Raw genomic sequence first — 15267 nt, 5'->3', positions numbered from 1 at the left:
TGAGTTTAGCTGCAAATGGTCATTAAGATTTATTGAGTATATTGAGTAATTACTGAGGATATACTAAATCTAAATTTCAGTCACTACACTAGTGGTTAAGAAGACAAAAGATGAACATATATTTTGCCTTTAAGAAACTAGAATAACCAGTAGATGCTTTATAAGAACAGACAAGATTTACATGCACACAAGTTACTGAGAGGAATCCAAACTATTTATTCCACTTGTTCTACCTCTAGCTGAATTCTGTGCAGAGTAGCCAAAAGAGGTTCTTGGTATACTTGTCAAAGCCATGTGAACCAGCAGTGTTTGGGATAATGGATTGGATAGAGGGTCAGTTCTGGGCACAAGGTCAGTCAGTATCTTATAGGTGGGGCTTTAGGGAGACTGTCAGCCTGTGAGAAATCCTGCTGTGAGGACTGTTCCCCAAAGAGATGCCCTCCATGTCTGGTGACCAGTGCATCATGCCTTGTCATGTCTGGAATTTGAATGCAAGCCCTTCACAAAGGCACACTCAGACAGAAACGGGAAAGGGCAGAAGCCATTCATGAATCAGGAGAAGCAACAAAGATGCAACAGCCATGAGACAGAGAGGATGAGGAAGACACAGAACAAGCCATGGGTGAGGCAGAGCTACAGAGCGGGAGGAAGCCAAAGCCTACACCGAGGCTGAGGCCCTTCGATGGATCATTTCTAAGGATACTTTTGGAATAAAAAGGAATTTGTGGACCCCTCATTGATATTGAAGGCTTTCCAGAGGCCTGACTGACCTTAGAGCTGAATTTCTGAATTCAACTAATTTATTGAATATCTGTTACAGTCAGTCTTTCCACCTTGATTTTGTACCTCCGTGGTCATCCATAACATGTAACAGGCTCACCCACATGTTCTCTGTATCTTTCTAAAGCATTCTGTCTAAAACATAAATGGATCAGGCCAACACTCAGGTTTTTCCTTCTTTGGCTCTGACTGAAAGTATGTTATTGTAATGACTTCTGGCACAAACTACCTTAAACTAGGCCAAACTTCATTGGTTAAAGGCACAGTCCTCCACAGAACTGCCCTCACTTTTTTTATTTTTATTTTTTAAATTTATTTATTATTATTATACTTTAAGTTGTAGGGTACATGTGCATAACGTGCAGGTTTGTTACATATGTATACTTGTGCCATGTTGGTGTGCTGCACCCATCAACTCATCATTTACATAGGTATAACTCCCAATGCAATCCCTCCCCCCTCCCCCCTCCCTATGATAGGCCCCGGTGTGTGATGTTCCCCTTCCTGAGTCCAAGTGATCTCATTGTTCAGTTCCCACCTATGAGTGAGAACATGCGGTGTTTGGTTTTGTGTTCTTGTGATAGTTTGCTAAGAATGATGGTTTCCAGCTGCATCCATGTCCCTACAAAGGACACAAACTCATCCTTTTTTATGGCTGCATAGTATTCCATGGTGTATATGTGCCACATTTTCTTAATCCAGTCTGTCACTGATGGACATTTGGGTTGATTCCAAGTCTTTGCTATTGTGAATAGTGCTGCAATAAACATACGTGTGCATGTGTCTTTATAGCAGCATAATTTATAATCCTTTGGGTATATACCCAGTAATGGGATGGCTGGGTCATATGGTACATCTAGTTCTAGATCCTTGAGGAATCGCCATACTGTTTTCCATAATGGTTGAACTAGTTTACAATCCCACCAACAGTGTAAAACTGTTCCTATTTCTCCACATCCTCTCCAGCACCTGTTGTTTCCTGACTTTTTAATGATCGCCATTCTAACTGGTGTGAGATGGTATCTCATTGTGGTTTTGATTTGCATTTCTCTGATGGCCAGTGATGATGAGCATTTTTTCATGTGTCTGTTGGCTGTATGAATGTCTTCTTTTGAGAAATGTCTGTTCATATCCTTTGCCCACTTTTTGATGGGGTTGTTTGTTTTTTTCTTGTAAATTTGTTTGAGTTCTTTGTAGGTTCTGGATATTAGCCCTTTGTCAGACGAGTAGATTGCAAAAATTTTCTCCCATTCTGTAGGTTGCCTGTTCACTGTGATGGTAGTTTCTTTTGCTGTGCAGAAGCTCTTTAGTTTAATGAGATCCCATTTGTCAATTTTGGCTTTTGCTGCCGTTGCTTTTGGTGTTTTAGACATGAAGTCTTTGCCCATGCCTATGTCCTGAATGGTACTACCTAGGTTTTCCTCTAGGATTTTTATGGTATTAGGTCTAACATTTAAGTCTCTAATCCATCTTGAATTAATTTTCGTATAAGGAGTAAGGAAAGGATCCAGTTTCAGCTTTCTACTTATGGCTAGCCAATTTTCCCAGCACCATTTATTAAATAGGGAATCCTTTCCCCATTTCTTGTTTCTCTCAGGTTTGTCAAAGATCAGATGGCTGTAGATGTGTCGTATTATTTCTGAGGGCTCTGTTCTATTCCACTGGTCTATATCTCTGTTTTGGTACCAGTACCATGCTGTTTTGGTTACTGTAGCCTTGTAGTATAGTTTGAAGTCAAGTAGCGTGATGCCTCCAGCTTTGTTCTTTTGACTTAGGATTGTCTTGGAGATGCGGGCTCTTTTTTGGTTCCATATGAACTTTAAAGCAGTTTTTTCCAATTCTGTGAAGAAACTCATTGGTAGCTTGATGGGGATGGCATTGAATCTATAAATTACCTTGGGCAGTATGGCCATTTTCACGATATTGATTCTTCCTATCCATGAGCATGGTATGTTTTTCCATTTGTTTGTGTCCTCTTTTATTTCACTGAGCAGTGGTTTGTAGTTCTCCTTGAAGAGGTCGTTTACATCCCTTGTAAGTTGGATTCCTAGGTATTTTATTCTCTTTGAAGCAATTGTGAATGGAAATTCATTCCTGATTTGGCTCTCTGTTTGTCTGTTACTGGTGTATAAGAATGCTTGTGATTTTTGCACATTAATTTTGTATCCTGAGACTTTGCTGAAGTCGCTTATCAGCTTAAGGAGATTTTGGGCTGAGACAATAGGGTTTTCTAAATATACAATCATGTCATCTGCAAACAGGGACAATTTGACTTCTTCTTTTCCTAACTGAATACCCTTGATTTCTTTCTCTTGCCTAATTGCCCTAGCCAGAACTTCCAACACTATGTTGAATAGGAGTGGTGAGAGAGGGCATCCCTGTCTTGTGCCAGTTTTCAAAGGGAATTTTTCCAGTTTTTGCCCATTCAGTATGATATTGGCTGTGGGTTTGTCATAAATAGCTCTTATTATTTTGAGGTACGTTCCATCAATACCAAATTTATTGAGCGTTTTTAGCATGAAGGGCTGTTGAATTTTGTCAAAAGCCTTTTCTGCATCTATTGAGATAATCATGTGGTTCTTGTCTTTGGTTCTGTTTATATGCTGGATTATGTTTATTGATTTGCGAATGTTGAACCAGCCTTGCATCCCAGGGATGAAGCCCACTTGATCATGGTGGATAAGCTTTTTGATGTGTTGCTGAATCCGGTTTGCCAGTATTTTATTGAGGATTTTTGCATCGGTGTTCATCAGGGATATTGGTCTAAAATTCTCTTTTTTTGTTGTGTCTCTGCCAGGCTTTGGTATCAGGATGATGTTGGCCTCATAAAATGAGTTAGGGAGGATTCCCTCTTTTTCTATTGATTGGAATAGTTTCAGAAGGAATGGTACCAACTCCTCCTTGTACCTCTGGTAGAATTCAGCTGTGAATCCATCTGGTCCTGGACTTTTTTTGGTTGGTAGGCTATTAATTATTGCCTCAATTTCAGAGCCTGCTATTGGTCTATTCAGGGATTCAACTTCTTCCTGGTTTAGTCTTGGAAGAGTGTAAGTGTCCAGGAAATTATCCATTTCTTCTAGATTTTCCAGTTTATTTGCATAGAGGTGTTTATAGTATTCTCTGACGGTAGTTTGTATTTCTGTGGGGTCGGTGGTGATATCCCCTTTATCATTTTTAATTGCGCCGATTTGATTCTTCTCTCTTTTCTTCTTTATTAGTCTTGCTAGTGGTCTGTCAATTTTGTTGATCTTTTCAAAAAACCAACTCCTGGATTCATGGATTTTTTGGAGGGTTTTTTGTGTCTCTATCTCCTTCAGTTCTGCTCTGATCTTAGTTATTTCTTGCCTTCTGCTAGCTTTCGAATGTGTTTGCTCTTGCTTCTCTAGTTCTTTTAATTGCGATGTTAGAGTGTCAATTTTAGATCTTTCCTGCTTTCTCTTATGGGCATTTAGTGCTATAAATTTCCCTCTACACACTGCTTTAAATGTGTCCCAGAGATTCTGGTATGTTGTATCTTTGTTCTCATTGGTTTCAAAGAACATCTTTATTTCTGCCTTCATTTCGTTATGTACCCAGTAGTCATTCAGGAGCAGGTTGTTCAGTTTCCATGTAGTTGAGCGGTTTTGATTGAGTTTCTTAGTCCTGAGTTCTAGTTTGATTGCACTGTGGTCTGAGAGACAGTTTGTTATAATTTCTGTTCTTGTACATTTGCTGAGGAGTGCTTTACTTCCAATTATGTGGTCAATTTTGGAGTAAGTACGATGTGGTGCTGAGAAGAATGTATATTCTGTTGATTTGGGGTGGAGAGTTCTATAGATGTCTATTAGGTCTGCTTGCTGCAGAGATGAGTTCAATTCCTGGATATCCTTGTTAACTTTCTGTCTCGTTGATCTGTCTAATGTTGACAGTGGAGTGTTGAAGTCTCCCATTATTATTGTATGGGAGTCTAAGTCTCTTTGTAAGTCTCTAAGGACTTGCTTTATGAATCTGGGTGCTCCTGTATTGGGTGCATATATATTTAGGATAGTTAGCTCTTCCTGTTGAATTGATCCCTTTACCATTATGTAATGGCCTTCTTTGTCTCTTTTGATCTTTGATGGTTTAAAGTCTGTTTTATCAGAGACTAGTATTGCAACCCCCACTTTTTTTTGTTCTCCATTTGCTTGGTAAATCTTCCTCCATCCCTTTATTTTGAGCCTATGTATGTCTCTGCATGTGAGATGGGTCTCCTGAATACAGCAGACTGATGGGTCTTGACTCTTTATCCAGTTTGCCAGTCTGTGTCTTTTAATTGGAGCATTTAGTCCATTTACATTTAAGGTTAAGATTGTTATGTGTGAACTTGATCCTGCCATTATGATATTAACTGGTTATTTTGCTCGTTAGTTGATGCAGTTTCTTCCTAGCCTCGATGGTCTTTACATTTTGGCATGTTTTTGCAATGGCTGGTACCGGTTGTTCCTTTCCATGTTTAGTGCTTCCTTCAGGGTCTCTTGTAAGGCAGGCCTAGTGGTGACAAAATCTCTAAGCATTTGCTTGTCTGTAAAGGATTTTATTTCTCCTTCACTTATGAAACTTAGTTTGGCTGGATATGAAATTCTGGGTTGAAAATTCTTTTCTTTAAGAATGTTGAATATTGGCCCCCACTCTCTTCTGGCTTGTAGAGTTTCTGCCGAGAGATCTGCTGTTAGTCTGATGGGCTTCCCTTTGTGGGTAACCCGACCTTTCTCTCTGGCTGCCCTTAAGATTTTTTCCTTCATTTCAACTTTGGTGAATCTGGCAATTATGTGTCTTGGAGTTGCTCTTCTCGAGGAGTATCTTTGTGGTGTTCTCTGTATTTCCTGGATTTGAATGTTGGCCTGCCCTACTAGGTTGGGGAAGTTCTCCTGGATGATATCCTGAAGAGTGTTTTCCAACTTGGTTCCATTTTCCCCCTCACTTTCAGGCACCCCAATCAGACGTAGATTTGGTCTTTTTACATAATCCCATACTTCTTGCAGGCTTTGTTCATTTCTTTTTCTTCTTTTTTCTTTTGGTTTCTCTTCTCGCTTCATTTCATTCATTTGATCCTCAATCGCTGATACTCTTTCTTCCAGTTGATCGAGTCGGTTACTGAAGCTTGTGCATTTGTCACGTATTTCTCGTGTCATGGTTTTCATCTCTTTCATTTCGTTTATGACCTTCTCTGCATTAATTACTCTAGCCATCAATTCTTCCACTTTTTTTTCAAGATTTTTAGTTTCTTTGCGCTGGGTACGTAATTCCTCCTTCAGCTCTGAGAAATTTGATGGACTGAAGCCTTCTTCTCTCATCTCGTCAAAGTCATTCTCTGTCCAGCTTTGATCCGTTGCTGGCGATGAGCTGCGCTCCTTTGCCGGGGGAGATGCGCTCTTATTTTTTGAATTTCCAGCTTTTCTGCCCTGCTTTTTCCCCATCTTTGTGGTTTTATCTGCCTCTGGTCTTTGATGATGGTGATGTACTGATGGGGTTTTGGTGTAGGTGTCCTTCCTGTTTGATAGTTTCCCTTCTAACAGTCAGGACCCTCAGCTGTAGGTCTGTTGGAGATTGCTTGAGGTCCACTCCAGACCCTGTTTGCCTGGGTATCAGCAGCAGAGGCTGCAGAAGATAGAATATTTCTGAACAGCGAGTGTACCTGTCTGATTCTTGCTTTGGAAGCTTCCTCTCAGGGGTGTACTCCTCCCTGTGAGGTGTGGGGTGTCAGACTGCCCCTAGTGGGGGATGTCTCCCAGTTAGGCTACTCAGGGGTCAGGGACCCACTTGAGCAGGGAGTCTGTCCCTTCTCAGATCTCAACCTCCGTGTTGGGAGATCCACTGCTCTCTTCAAAGCTGTCAGACAGAGTCGTTTGCGTCTGCAGAGGTTTCGGCTGAGTTTGTTATTGTTTACTGTGCCCTGTCCCCAGAGGTGGAGTCTACAGAGACAGGCAGGTTTCCTTGAGCTGCTGTGAGCTCCACCCAGTTCGAGCTTCCCAGCAGCTTTGTTTACCTACTTAAGCCTCAGCAATGGCGGGCGCCCCTCCCCCAGCCTCGCTACTGCCTTGCCGGTAGATCACAGACTGCTGTGCTAGCAATGAGGGAGGCTCCGTGGGTGTGGGACCCTCCCGGCCAGGTGTGGGATATGATCTCCTGGTGTGCCTGTTTGCTTAAAGCGCAGTATTGGGGTGGGAGTTACCCGATTTTCCAGGTGTTGTGTGTCTCAGTTCCCCTGGCTAGGAAAAGGGATTCCCTTCCCCCTTGCGCTTCCCAGGTGAGGCAATGCCTCGCCCTGCTTCAGCTCTCGCTGGTCGGGCTGCAGCAGCTGACCAGCACCGATCGTCCGGCACTCCCCAGTGAGATGAACCCAGTACCTCAGTTGAAAATGCAGAAATCACCAGTCTTCTGTGTCGCTCGTGCTGGGAGTTGGAGACTGGAGCTGTTCCTATTCGGCCATCTTGCTCCGCCCCATCCTGCCCTCACTTTAGACACCAGCTACATGCTCGGCAGTCTTGAAGCCTCCTGCACTTCTGACCAACTGGATACAAATTTGGAGGTTCTACTTCCCCTTCAGGTTTAATAATTCAGTAGAATAACTTATGGAATTCAGGAAAGTGCTGTGTTTTACCACCGGTACACTATACTATAAATTACACTTTTATTATAACAAAAAAGGATACCAATCAGAGCTAGCCAAAAGAAGAGGCATAAAATAAGGGCCTGAAATGTGAAACTTCTATGTCCTTTTCCCATGGAGTCAGAATGCATCATTTTCCTAGCACATGATTGTAAATAATAAGCATAGAATACTATTAGCCAGGGAAGTTCAACTGAACTTTAGTATCCAGAGTTTTTATTGGAATTTCATAATATAGGAAGGATTGATTGAATCCTTGGCCATGGGATTGAAATCCGTCTTCATCCCTCCTCCTCTTCCTGGATGTTGGGTAGATAACACATGGCTCAAAGCCATAGTTGGTCTTTCCGGTATGGCCACCTCTACCCTGAGTCACCCCATTAGCATAAACTAACTAGAGACCCAGTATGAATCATCTTGATATAAACTACCAGGGCTTATCATAAATAACAAAGATACCCCTTCACTCAGGAAATTCCAAATATTTAGAGATGTTCTCCCAGGAACTGGGGACAAAGACAAATCAGGTTATTTATTATATAAGAGTTATCACATTTTGTTTTTTAAAGATATATTTTAATCTCTTTCATATTTTGTATCTCTTGCCTCTCTTATCTTCAATTTAAGTAATTATTTCAGATCAATCTTCCCACTCACTAATTCCCAATTCCTTCTTTGGCTGTGAATAGCATACTTTTAACTGAGTTTTTAACTTCAAAGATTATGTTTTTCATTTATATTAGTTTCATTCAGTTTTAAAAATATCTGCCTAGTTATTTTGGATAGCCTATTGTTGCTTGCTCATTTTTTCCAATTTTAGTTTTTTTTTCTGTCTCTAAGCAGAAAAATTGTCATTTTCTGTTCTGTAATCAATAATTTTGTGAACTGTAGTTCTAAGTGTCCTAAATTTATTATCACTTGGTTTTCATTATCATATTTGTTTCCTTGTGGATTTGGTGAACGTTGATTTTAAGTTCTTATTTAGTTGACCCTCATCTGTGGGGATCGTGAGGGCTTAAATTGGGGATGTTCTCCTCCATAGAGGTTTTGCTCTTTTATCTCCTGGAATGCTATTAACTTGGGATGATTTCTGTTCCTTTCATTGAATCCGTCTTAATTTGGGAGTTCTAGGTTTAGCATCCCTACCTTGATGTGGGCCTACAACTTTGATTTGTCAGTTACGGGAGACTTTGAGGAAATTTGGGAAGGGGAAAAGGATGAATAAAGGGGTTCCTAGATATAGCTTTCACAATAATGTCTCCAAACCTGCTTATATATCAAATACTATGTCCTCTTTGTCTTTCAGTTATTTTATGTGGACTTGCTGAATGAAGTTACAAATGATTTTCCTAACAGGGGCTGTGCAAGACCATTGGTAGAGATTGAGCAGAAACAGAGAAACCACAGGTCTTTGCCCCTTGCTCTGCCATTTTCACCACTGGTTTGGAGGAACAGTAAATAATTGTCTTATTTGATATAACACTTTTTATACTGTGATATAAAAAATAGTATAAATTACATACAAGAAGTTGAGAACAAATTATTTTACAACCTTAAAATCCACCTTTTGTGAAATTCACTGAAAAATATACAGAGTAGGGGATTTGAGGAATGTCAGTTAAGTAGCAGAGGCATTGCTCTTTCTGCTGAGTTATACCTTGGAGAGGATCTGAACACAGTATATGGAAGGAGGAAGCTGATGAGGAGGGAGATCCAGCAATTCCAGATCAGGGGACCTGTCTCATTATGAGCTGGCTCTACAAGACTGCCAAGCCTTTGAAAGCTATGGGTATTTTATACATTATAGGCTGCCACAGATATAGTGACATCAAAGAGCCACTGCTTACAGTGCATGACCTTGGTGGTGGTGGTGGTAGGGTGGAACCAATTTGATGTCATTGAGTTGGGCCTGAATTGAAAATGTATTAATCTCATGGCACCTTGAGAAAATGGCTTTCCCGAAAAAGCCTTAGTATCTTCCTCTGCAAAAATGGGACTGTGACTAGTATTATTACTACTGAACACCTCAATTATTTTAATTTGTAGATGTAACAGGTTTTTTGCCCAATGTATATGGCAAGTAATTATAGTAAGATACCAGGTTGCAGCAGAGAAAGAAGTTTAATTGCAGGGCCACCAAGTGAGGAAATACGAGGGAACCCCAAATCTATCTTTCTGAGTAGTCTAGGGCTAGGGTTTTTAAGGGTTTTGGAATAGGCTGAGGTGTGGAGATCATTGATGGGTCCGAGAGTGCAGGATGAAGACACTGTATTCTTATCCTAATTTGATTCCTCTCTGGGGATCTTTAAACTGGTTGGCATCAGCTGTTCTGCTGGAATTCAGAATCTGCTTAAGCAATTCTTAAATAAAATCCTTATGATTATACCGTCAGAAATCTTATGCAGAGGAACAATGGGGACACAAATGGTTGGTATCTAGTATTATGTGACTTCTGGTTACAAGGAAGAGGGTCAAAGTGCAGCCTGACTATGCTTAATTATAACTGTATTTCTGTCCAGAATTCTTGTTAACTCTGTGAGGACAGTTTCAAAAGGCTTTGAAGAAATAGGGGCATTTTAGTTTTTATTATTAATTAGTTGGGGAAAAAATTCTATCTTTGGTGTCTTACATTATTGATTTCTTTGGGTTCCAGAGCTAAAGGCTAACTTCCAAATGTGAATGTCAAAACTGTAAAAATCTTAGCCCAAATACCTCTGCTCAGTTAGCCTTTATAGGGTTGTATCAGTTGCCATCCGGGCCCAATGGGTGTTAGTAGAGGTAGGCGTGGAGGAGAGTGGTTCCAGACCTTGATGGTAGGAGCCAGGGGACACTGAGATCCCAGCTGTGGGCTTTAAGTGAGGTGGACCCAAGCACCTACTTCAACTATCTTGCTTTGATACAGCCCTGGAGGCAGCCAACCCTTACCCAAAATCACAGGTCGAAAAATAAATGGAGTAGCAGCTCTTTCTCACTCCCAGGCTTCTGTTTCATTCCACATTTGCCTGTTTATTTGTTTCATTGGCTTTTAGGCAGAGAGCATTCTGTAAAATATTTGGAATAGGAAAAAAGAGCACTGAAAATGCAAAGGTGCAAGATATAAATCAGAACCACAATTTCCTTGGTGTTGCTCTTGTTTCCCTATCAGTGATGTGGATTCTCAGGCGTACTCTCAGAGGCTTGAGAAAGCCCTTCTTAAGGACCTTGAACCTTAATGAATAAACACACCATTCTCCATCAAGTGGATCCTAGTTACCAAAGAAATGGAAACTGGGCCAAAAATGTACACAATGCTCATGTGCAAAATCCTAAAAGAAACAGAAGCTGGCAACAAAGGATAAGTTACCGTTGGTTATTAATTGCTTAAGCAGGATTTTCAAATTTACATAAACATTAGTTAATATTGACGGGAAAAGACTTAGAATTTTTTTTCCATTAAATTAAGAAGCAAAAATACCAGGGTAATTATTAAACAAATCAGTGGAAAGGTCAGAGGCTTTAAGTTACAAATTTAATTCATTTGAATATCTCCCCTCTAAGTGCTCATTCTTGAAATTATTTTTCACAAACATCTTGGAGATATTTTCCTTTGCAAACATCCTGTCTTTTTACATTAATGAAAACTGTTGTTTCGAGTCTGATGGGAAGATCCCAGAGAGTGAGAATCACTGACAGGTTGCCCGGCTCTTTATTAATCAGGTTTTTTGGGAAGTATTGGCACATTCCAATTTTCTTATTAATTTAGGACGAGTCCAAGCTATTTGAGTGTGTCAACAAAGAAGAAATGTGATTTTAAAAAAAAAGAAAGAAAAAAGATATGAGGTATTTTATATGCCCAGAAACAGCACTAAGACATTTACATTTACCGACATCAACAGCTTCCAATTCTGACACTGTTAGAAAGGGAATTTTCAATGACTGCTTTGAAATAACCCAGAATACGTTGTACACCACAATTAAATCTGCATTTTACTATGTCAGTAACATCAGGCAAGATGAGCTAAGACAGCACAGCACAGCACATCCCGGCATAGCACAACACAGCTCAACACAGCACAACACAACACACTGCTTCTTCCATTTAAAGCATGCACTTCAGCCTAAAACGCAGACTTCCAAGTCCATTGACCCACTTGAGATGAGCAAGGAGACTGCATGCTGGGTGAGCAATACCAAGAAAAAGCAACTGTGAGTCAGTTCTTTGAAATGGAATTGATCTTATCAGTACGCTACCAGCAATGTTTTGGAAATGTCCAGGCTTGCAATAGAAAAGGAAAATAAAATAAACTAAAAGAAATCAAAAAGTTAGTTTGTGTTTACAAATAAATAGTGTTTGGTTAGAGAAAAAGCTGAAAGCTGGGACTGAGGGGCTCTCTGGGACCTCTTCGCAGACTTTGAGGATGTTGCAGGAAAAAGAGAGAGGGTCTCGTTTGGGAGCTACTCACCTCCGTCCTAATACAGGGCACTAGGTCCTGTTCCAATGGCAGACAGCGTGGGAAGCCATTAATGTGCCTGAGTTCTGCTGTCAGACAGCTGGTGTTGGATCCTCTAACCAACACTGTGACTGGACAGGTTAGCTAACCTCTGTGAGTCTCAGTTTCTTCCTCTTTAACATGGAAATGACAGTACATATTTCACAGGTTTGTTATATGCATGCAATTGTGTATGTATAAAACAGTACTATCTGTTGTTTATGATAATCATGATTCTAACTATTACAGTGATTATTTTATCCTTTCTTCTAATGATTTGACAGGAGTTATAGCCTCTTTCCAAGTGAATTATGAAGATCAAGTGTGGATAATATGGAAGCTCATACCAGCTAATAAGGAGTGGATGAATATCTAATTCATTTTAGTCTAGCCTTTGGCCACAAGATATTCCTGGACAAATATCATGAAGCATTATCCTAAAGTTGGTTGTAGTTTCCCATAGGAACACTATTATAATTTAATTCCACAAATATGAATTAAGTACCATGATGCCCCAGGCATTGTGCCAGGGCCTGGCTAGTTATAAGGAAGTATAAGATGCTGCTTCCTGCTCAAGGATTCACAATCAAATGAGAAGAGGAAGCCCAGAAACTAGGAACCTTAACACAAGTAAGATTCTGGTGAGTGGGATCAAGTTAGGAGTCCAAGGCTGGTTCTGAGGTCAGTCTGCCTGGGTTTAAATCCCAACTCTACCTCTTATGACATGTGTTTTTCTAACATTTCTGCATCTTGTTTTCCTTTGTGAAATTGGGATTAATAAAAATATTCATTTTGTGAGGTATTGGGAGGATTAAATGAAGTGATCTCTGTAGGGTTTAGAATGCTGGTTTGTCACATAGTAAACCCTCACAATGTTAGATCTACCATTTTTATTCAGTTGGAGCACAGAGAAAATACTAATGCATTTTAATGGGGGGAACAAGGAAACTTCTTCAGATTTTTCTTTTCTTTTTTAAGTCAGGTATGGTAAGATCTTGAATAGTGGAAGAAGATAGACCAAAAAAGAAGAGAGAGAGAGAGAGAGAGAGAGAGAGAGAGAGAGAGAGAGAGAGAACAGAAAAAAAATCATCTGCAGAGGGAACTGCTCAGAATGGAGAGTATTCTGCCTATTGAGTGAACAGCAAATAATGTTTAGTAACAGAGCTCCAACTGGACTGGAGGGGAGGGACAGCAGGGCAGTTTGTGTCAGAGTACAGAGACCTCCTTCAATGTGTGCCCTAAAGCTGCTTTCTTATCCAAGGATTCAACCTCAATGAAGGAGACCTTTATGCTGATTAAAGGAAAGATAACAGAACCATAAGCCTATGATTATTTAAAATGTTAAAATAAACTGAGCATGGTGGCTCACACCTGTAATCCCAGCACTTTGGGAGCCAAGGCAGGAGGATTACTTGAGCCAGGAGTTCAAGACCTGCCTGGACAATGTAGTGAGACCCATCTCTACAAAAAAAATTGTGAAAATTAGCCAGGCTTGGTGCCCTGTGCCTATAGTTCCAGCTACTTGGGAGGTTGAGGTGGGAGGATTGCTTGAGACCAGGAGGTTGAGGCTGCAATGAGCTGTGATTCACCACTACACTCCAGCCTTAGGCAACAAAGTGAGATCCTGTCTGAAAAAAAAATGCTAAAATGCAATGCCAAATCTTACAACATGGATATAATTCTACCTTAATTATATAAGATGACCACAAATATTATGATGTACCAAATAGGCAAAACAACAACAAATAGAACTAAAGCTTGTGCTAATATTAAAGGTGTAATGAGAATTTGTCCAGTAGAATGCAGAAGGACTTTGCCATTTTATACACATATATATTTTATATATATGTATATTTTATACATATATTTTATACACATATATATTTTATACACATATATGTTTTATATATGTGTATAAAAATGACCGGTGACATTTAAATGGCCAAACTAATAATCATTCCTTTGATTTCAGATATATCCTCAAATATTTGAAGCAAATACATATATTTGACATACATATTTGATATATTGATATATTTGAGGCAAATATATCATTTACCTCAGGAGTAGACACTACAGAAAGGAATTGCTGGGTCATATGATGACTCTGTTAATATGTTGAGTAATTGTTTTCTAAAGTGTCTGCACCATTTGACACCCCCACCATCAAAGTGTGAGAGTTCCAATTTCTCTACATCCTTATCAACATTAATTATTGTCTTTCTTTTTGATTGTAGCTACCCTGATGGGTGTGAAGTGGTATCTCATGGCTTTAATTTTTCTTTCCCTATTAACCAATGATATCAAGCATCTTTTCATATGCTGTTAGTCCTTAGTATGTCTTCTTTAGATAAATGACTATTCAAGTCTTTTGTCCATTTTAAAATTGTGCCATTTTTTTATGGTTGAATTGTAAGTGCGTGGGTTTGGTTTTTTAATCTTTGGATGTATTGTATATATAATTCCCATTTCTGGTATATGTTTTGTGAATATTTTCTCATATTCTGTAGGTTGTCTTCACTTTCTTGATGGTGATGGTATTTGAAGCTAAAAAGCTTAAAACCTTTTGATGATGTTTAGTTTACCTTCTTTTTCTGCTGCTTGATTGTTGCTTTTACTTGTACTTTCAGTGTCAGACCTAAGATACCACTGGCTGATCTGCAGTCATGATGATGTATTCCTGTTTTCTTCTAAAAGTTTTTGTAGTTACAGTTCTTACATTTGGGTCTACACATTTTTTTAGTTAATTTTTGTATATGGTGTGACATAGGAGTCCACCGTTGTTCTTTTTCATGAGGTTATCTAGTTATTCCAGTATCGTTTGTTTAAAAAAACCTATTCTTGTTCCCCCTGAATTGTCTTGGCAGTCTTGTCAAAAATCAATTGACCATATATGTGAGGATTTATTTCTGGCATTTCTATTTTAATCCATAGATCTGTATGTCTATCTTCATACCAGTACCATTAAGGTCTTGATTACTGTACCTTTGTAGTAAGATTTGAGATCAAAAGATGTGATTCCTCACACTTTGTTTTTCTTATTCAATGTTTTTTGGCTATTAAGGTTCTGTATTAGTTGAGGTTCTCTAGAGGAACAGAACTAATAGTATAGATGTACATGTGAAGGGGAGTTTATTACGGAGTACTGACTCACACAATCACAAAGTGAAGTCCCACAATAGGCTGTCTGCAAGCTGAAGAGCAAGGAAGCCCGTCCAAGTCCCAAAACCTCAAAAGTAGGGAAACCAACAGTGCAGCCCTCAGTCTGTGGCCAAAGGCCCAAGAGCCCCTGGAAAACCACTGGTGTAGGTCCAAGAGTCCAAAAGCTGAAAAGCTTGGAGTCTGATGTTCGAGGCAGGAAGCATCCAGCACGGCAGAAAGATGAAGTCC

Source organism: Macaca nemestrina, chromosome 1, assembly GCF_043159975.1.
Source record: "Macaca nemestrina isolate mMacNem1 chromosome 1, mMacNem.hap1, whole genome shotgun sequence".
Lineage (NCBI taxonomy): Eukaryota > Metazoa > Chordata > Mammalia > Primates > Cercopithecidae > Macaca > Macaca nemestrina.
Note: the sequence above shows the minus strand (reverse complement) of the source record.